Source organism: Humulus lupulus, chromosome 4 (genome assembly GCF_963169125.1).
Source record: "Humulus lupulus chromosome 4, drHumLupu1.1, whole genome shotgun sequence".
Lineage (NCBI taxonomy): Eukaryota > Viridiplantae > Streptophyta > Magnoliopsida > Rosales > Cannabaceae > Humulus > Humulus lupulus.
In genome coordinates, this window is record NC_084796.1 from 7,481,752 (window position 1) to 7,489,682 (window position 7,931).

The following is a 7,931-nucleotide window of genomic DNA, read 5'->3' on the forward strand; positions in this document are numbered from 1 at the left end:
ACAAGAAGAAAGATCAAACATAAACAGGCCAAAACGTGTTATCACTTTTTTGACTAGTTTCAAACTTTCAATGAAGAAAACTTGGTTCGAATTCTATTATATATATGTGATAAAGTCATTGATTTTTTTTATATATCTTTCTACATGTGGGTCTATGTATAATAGAGACAAAGTAGGAAAATAATACATAACCAAACGTGTAAAGTAGGTTAGAATAATACTTGACTTCTAAATTATTCATATATATCACCACTTTTCTCATTTTATTGTATCAATCTCTACAGCCATTTGTGATTGTAAATCTTTATAATATATATGATTATGTATAATTTATCAAAGCCATGTTTGAATGTTATTGTATAACTAATCAATGATCCGAAAATACTAACGCCAATTTTGTGCAAACCATTCATAACATTTGAAAGGTCTAAAAAAATATAGATAAATTTTTTTTTTCGTAATATGTGCACACACTAAACATATTTGCACAACATATTATACAATAGAGCATAAGCACCCCAATGATCATTCAGACTCCTAGGATACCTGGCTACTTATCTCTTCGCTAATTCTCACGGTCGCGAACCATATTAAAATTTTGTATTTAAAGAGCCATGTAGAGATTCTTCTCGTTCAGGATGGAATTTTATCATGGAAATTCTTAATGGACACAATCAGCGTTGCCATGAAATTTTTCGAATGGAAAAACATGCATTTTGTAAATTATGTGATAAATTAAGAAGTTATGGTTTAACATCCACTAGAGGTGTGAACTTAGAAGAAGTTGTAGGTATGTTTCTAATGATCTTAGGGCACAATCTTGGAAATCAAATGATTCAAGAACAATTTCAACGTTCAGGTGAAATTGTTAGCTGAAAATTTAGGCATGTTTTAAAAGCAATGATGAAACTTGCTATTGAAGAAATTAAACCACATGAAAATTGCGATGATACTCCACAATACATTCGACAAAATCCAAAGTATTTGAAATTTGGTATTTTAATATTAAATGTGGAATACTAATTAAGTTGTTTCAACAGATTTCAGTTTTGTTAACGTTGCTTATATAACTGTTACAACAGAAACAAAAAAACAGGTAAAAATTCAACACACGAGAATTTTTACGTGGTTCAGATAACTTACATCTACGAGGCCACGCCCAGAGAATCAACCAATTAGTAAAGAAATAATGTGTACAAAAGCATTGACTTAGACAATGTAAGACTCCCTCTTAAACTATTGTCGCAGTCTTATTGTACTCTTCTCTACAAATCTGGTTTTGATGAAACGCTGATTCTCTTGAAATCCCTTCAAAGAATAGCGAGTGCTTACTTCCTCCCGAAGTGAGACTTAGATAGAATCATCTCTTGAAGATCCTTGTGAACACGTTCACAATAGACACTACATGTTTACAAAGGACTAGATAGATATCCACAAGTACACTCAACACTCTCACAAAGACTATGCTAATCTTAATGATGAATTGTTTGATAGCAATTCTTTTATGTTGGTCAAGTTTATGTTCGGGGTCATTGGCACTACAACAAAATAGATGTTTTATGACTTTAATTGGGAGACATTGGAAGTCTACAATGTCTCCCAATTGGGGAGACGTTGTTGCTAGGGTCATTGTAGGTATATAACCCACGTCTCCCATTGGGAGAGGTGAGTCACTTCCCACGTCTCCCAATGGGAGAGGTGGAAAGTCAAACGTTGACTTTCCACCTCTCCCACTGGGAGACGTGGGAAGTGACTCACCTCTCCCAATGGGAGACGTGGGAAGTCTCTCACCTCTCCCAATGGGAGACATTGAAAGTCTCCCACATTTAAAAAAAATATATTAAATAAATTTATAATTAATATTATTTTAATTTGATTTAATAATTAATTAAATTGAAATAATATTAATTTAAATTGAAATTATTTTAATCTAAATTTAAATTGAAATTATTTTAATAATCAATTAAATTGAAAGAAAAAAATATATTTGTTAGACATATACAAGAAATACAATATTTGTTAGAAATATTCAAAATGAACAAATATTGCATTGTGTATGAAGAAAGAGTTAAAAAAAAAAAAAAAAACCTATCAACGAGGTCGGTAACTTTGGATTATCGGCAACATATATGTCGCCCATTCTTGTCGCAACTCATCAATTTGTGCCTCTGTATATGATGTGCTTGTTAGCTGCAAGAAATATAAAGTAAAATATATTAATTAATTATTTGATTACATTTATAGTTTCAAAAATAATTTGTAAATTTTAATTAATAATACCGTTCTCAGGTAATGCTCGGGACTCGCATGTTCAATCAAATCCTTCAACATCCTCATTAAGTAGTATCCACATGCCACATTGTCCGGTTGGTGTGGACACTAATTATTTAAAAATATGAGTAATTTATTATTAAATTGAAACTTTTTAAAAAATGCATACATATTATTCTACTTAATTATTATAAATGTTCAAAAATTTCTGCTGAAGTTACTTACCTGAGGTTGCTTAATGCGTAGAGTATCAGGGATCTCGACATCAGGAAGATTCATAGAGAAAAAAAGATTGAAAGCGCTGACGATCACTGATACAATCTCCTCACGGTTATTTAGCTCTGAATTCACCGGATCACAACAATAAACATGATATGCATATGGTGCCAAAATAAGCAACATCCAATCTTCACTATATAAGAAAAACAGAAAAATTATAGCTCAAATGTTAAACAAAGAAATTATTGATATGGGTCGGAAAAATGACAACTTTTTAAAATTACCCATGGTTCCAAGGGATAAGCATAACTTGTTCTTTTGATTTTACGTCATTGCAACGTCTGAACAGATTCTGAACACGATCGTCAAATGAACTCTCTTGAGTGGCGACGATATTAGGATTGACAAATAAAAACTTATTTTGGTGACCTTGTTGTACCACATATCTGTAAATGAACCTAATACAAAAATATGAAAAATTGTTATATGAATGAATAAATCAAATTAGAAAATTAAATGAACAAACTTATTTGTGAGATATATACCTCATGTAGCTGACGACTACTGCTTGTCCAATCTTCTCCTTTCAAGCAAACTGAAGTATGCCATCCTTAAATATATAACAGTGAGACATATCCTGATCAAAAACTTCAGACTCTATGCCTAGATTGACACACTCGCCATCATCCCAATGAGATACGATATTCTGTAATCGTTCCAATGGAGTGTGGGCCAATTGTGTTGGAGGAGTTTGTTGTCGTCTTCTTTCTCGAGGTTGTTGTGTTGATGGAGCTCTTGGTCGTTGTGATTTGGTCCTACTTGTAGAGGGAGTCTGTATACAATTATATCAATAATTAAAAAAATTGCAAACAAATATAGAATTGTAAAGATAATTATGTAAAAATATGGCATCACCTCATGAGTTACATCTTCAGATATAATGACAAAATCCTTAGGCCACGCTATTGGCGTCCCAATGGCCTGAGCAACTATGTACATGTCCAAATCAGGATATGCAAAAGGGAGAGGACAGGTTGGCTTAAGAACACTCGTAATCATAACTTGGAAGTTGTTGCCTGCCTCTCTTTCAATGAGTGTACCTGATGCAACAATGTTTGAAACCGAACCAATTGCTAATTGGCATGCTCGGCCCTGCATAAGAAACATATTATATACAAATAATCATGTTGAAGCAGTAAAGAAATTTATTTGGTTTCAGAATATTTAAGAAAGTTTAATTACCTCTTGCAAAAGCGGTTGTAGTGCAATAATGTGGTGTTCTGCTTGAGGCACTACTGGGTCTAGAGTATAGTAGGACGCCTGCGCTGGTGGCACTGGTGGGTCGGGCACATAGTATGATGATGGCGCTGGTGGGACTCCAACGTTAGATCCTGACCCGCTCTGTTGGGCCAATAATTTTCTCAAGAGCTCATCTTGTTGCTGAAGGCGCTCTTCTAGGCGTTGTGCTTGTTGACGATGCTCTTCTTCTTGTTTTCGAAATCTTTCTTCAAATTCCTTTCTAATGTCGTCATTCGAAGAAGAGGCTTTTGATTTATTTTTCGTTGAGGTAGGTGTTGGAGTATTCCAGTATACTGAGCGGGACACACCGTGTCCTCCAGCCCTAACACGTCCTCGAGGCTCAGGAGTGCCCAACGCCCTCGTCAGCACATCATCAGGGCCATCAGGTGCCCATTTACCCTCAGCTTGGAGTTGCCGGTAATGATCCTGTGAAACAATATTCACAGAAAGTTATATATATAAGCTAATAATTTGACATATCAACATTATTAAATATGAGCACTTACAATATTTTTTTGAATCTCAGAGGCCTCTCCAATGAGCTCTCCTTTTGCATTCCGACGACCCATGCTCCATAAGTCTGCCCTATCAAGTTCAGTCAGACTTTTCCCACTTTGTTCCATTAACATCTCTTCAATACGCACATAGCCTCCTCTAGAGAGGTTGTGATTGTATTTATTCAGTGCTCGATAATTTTGCATCTCCTCTCTCTTTCTTTGCCACTCGGGAGTTAATCTTGAGTTCACAAACTTTAACCATTCATCCGGAGTTATGACATTCTCAAATCCAAATGGCAAAGCTGGCGGGAACTCATTTGGGTATTTTTTTCAAAGCGTCGTAAACGTGTACCCTTGTAAGATTAGTCTTCCAATTTCGGAAGTACTTTCCCGCATCCTTCAACATCTGTTGCTTTTGTTTGGGGTCCAAATCATAAGTTTTCTGCAAGTTTGAAAGTAATAAGAAGCATATTATCAAAACAATATATATTTTAAAAACATTAAATGAAATATAATTAATAAAAATATACCTTCATTGTGTCCCATATTTTATTTTTATCCACCACACTAACATCTTTCCAACTGTTAATGTTGATGGACACAGTTGCTCGAACAACTGATCCAAGCTGTGATGAAACATTACTTCTAGATCCACCCACTAGTTGACCATACTCATTGTATTCAACAGGAGTAAGATGTCCTTCACTCATTTTTTTGGTGTTTCTAGACATCCATGTACGTCCTCTCACAAATTTATTTTCTTGCTCCACTGACTGAGAATGAGGGCGTTGCTCTCCCTCATCAGAACTACCACCAAAAGGATCAGCCTCCATCTGTGAAACATAAATATCATTATTATAACAATTTTGGACACTCATAATCAAAAGATGAAACAAATTGACGATACCAAAAGATGAAACTAAGAATTTCACATATCATAAATAGGAAGTGATGAGAGAGAAAATAAGAAGATAATAAGTGATGAGAGAGAAAATAAGGAGATCAAAAGTGATAAGAGCGAAAGTAATGTTAGAGAAAGTAATGAGAAAAAAAATGACGAGAGATAAATTAATGAAAGAGAAAATAATGTGAAATAATAATAATTAAAAATACTATGTAAAAAAAATTGAGAAATACTAAAAACAATACTAAACACTCTTACTTATTTTCAAAAATCAAATTTTGTAATCTCATATTCATTGTTGTATTCGATTGATTCATCTCCAATTTGCTTATTATATTCCTGTCCTTAAAAAAGCTTCAGTCAACAGTATTGATTAACACCAAAGAATGACTTGCAACATTAATAAAACTAATTCGTAAAAATCAAACTTAAATCTTTGATTAAAAACACTAAGAAAATATGAATTAAATAAAAGTCGTCATTAATTAAAAAAAACAAAAAACTTAAATTATGTTTTTTTGACACAATTGAAAGAAAGAAAAAAAACTGTAAAAGTGTACATCTCCTCCTCCTCGTGCTACTTAGGATCCTGATCACTTTTTAATTTTTAACTAAATTTAATTCTAATTTTAATCTAAAATCCAATATTAGATTCACCCAAATTTCAATCACATTAATCCAACTAATTAGTTTGGATTTACCATTTAAAACCAGGTTTCAATCTTCATCTTCCTCTAATTTAAACCTCCAAGTTTTAATCTTCATCAAAAGACACTAAAAAAAACGCAATAACACATGCAACTAATTTATACAAAAAAGTCAAACAATCATCAAAAAAACTTTTGATTTAATTAACAATATGAGCACAAATATTATGTTTGATGATGAATTTCATCAGTGACAAAGTTCTTTATGAACAACACTTACGTTCACTAAAGTATTTTATTATTGCTTATTTTTTTTTTGGAGAGATTTGTAAAAGGATGACATGCTAAGATTGCCATGACTTGCATTCATGCAACTCCAAAGTATTGGAACATAGTCGTGAGATGAATACAAAATTTAATTAAGACTTTTATCCGCACCCAAAATATATACATAAATATTACATACAATAACGTGTCATTGTTTTTTAAAACAATAAGTCCCAGTTTTCATAAATATGATTGATTAATCACATTTTAGTTGCATATTTTAGGTGCACATATCATTACAGTCACATCACTGTGTATAATGTTTTGATGCATATTTTAGGTGCACATATCATTACTCTTCTTACATACACTTTCCAAGTTAATTTTTGAATTTTCAAAAAAAAAAATTGGAACTTTTTTAAATAGGTGGGACCCGTTAAAATAAATTGTGGTCTTCAATCGATTGGGTTTTCAAAATTATAGAATTTTTTAAAAAGTTAAAATGAAGCTATACACGTAACATCATGATTTAGTCTCAATAAAATACAAAAGAGAAGGAAATGGTTACAATTCATTCAAAGTCTAGCCTTACTCAATTTCTTATTGTGGCCTTTACTACCGTATCTACTACATTTGCGTTCCACAGCTAATTGCTCGCCTAGTGACGGTAGACGTTTTTTCTTTGAACTTATAATTTTTTTCTTCCTTGGACTGTTGAACCTGGGATTTTAAAGAATGTTTAAGTGGGTTATAGCAAGGTATATTCAAGAAAAAAATACACAAGGATCATCAAGATCTAGTGAAGTGTATTCATGTTAAATGTTATTGAGGTCTAGTGAGACTTAGCGAGGTCTTATTGGTGTGTGTGTGATGCTATGGAAGCTCAAGCATTTATATCTTTCATTCTTAACATGTGCTCCTTGAGTATGCAAGTATTGAGAATCTAATTCAATTGTGCTGATCAGTGAAGGGTAACCAAAAAGATCATTGAGAAACTCATGTTGCCTGTATAATTTGCTATATAATATAATACAAATGTCATTTCTGATGATGATTTATATTTTACACTACTTACACCACTTTGGAGATTGACTTCCCATGGTAAAACTGTATAGTTGCTTATCTGAACTGAAATGAACAGTTGTAAATTCTGCATCAATCAAATTCTATTGGGAACTTGTCAACAGTTTTTCCTATTGTATAATTTCTTGGAGAACTAATTCTTTTTTGATGTGTTATTAGGATAGAGATAAATTGAAACAATACATTTACTTTGTGATGATTATTACAGACGTATTTACATTTAGCAAGACATATGTCAAATGTGGGATATCCTAATTCAATTAAATGGGATGACGGTTTCTCATTCTGCATTTCTAACATAATTTTTATCAAATCACACATCGTAGTATAACAGGTCTTCTACTTCTTTAAGCGGCTTATCTAAAAGATTTGCGATATAACTGATAAACGAGTTTTAGGCTCGTTTATGGTCCTAGTTTTTAGGCTATTTTTCATTAGTTAGGATTATGTTATTTCGGAATTATGCTCGTTTGTTCTTGTTTCAAGGTGATTAATGTTAAGTGATACAAATAATGAAAAGGAGAAAAAGTGGAATAAATTTGGGATAGAATTGTGAATTTTGATGGTTCTGTAAGTAGCGCTACAGCGCCACTAAGGGAGCGCCATAGCGCTAGGAAGAAACATTGAAGAAGCTCGGTTCTGACTTCAGCGCTACAGCGTTACAACATGAGCGCTACAGCGCTTGGACGCAGTTTTCAGGAGGTGGTTTCTGACTTTAGCGCTACAGCGCTACCATAAGAGCGC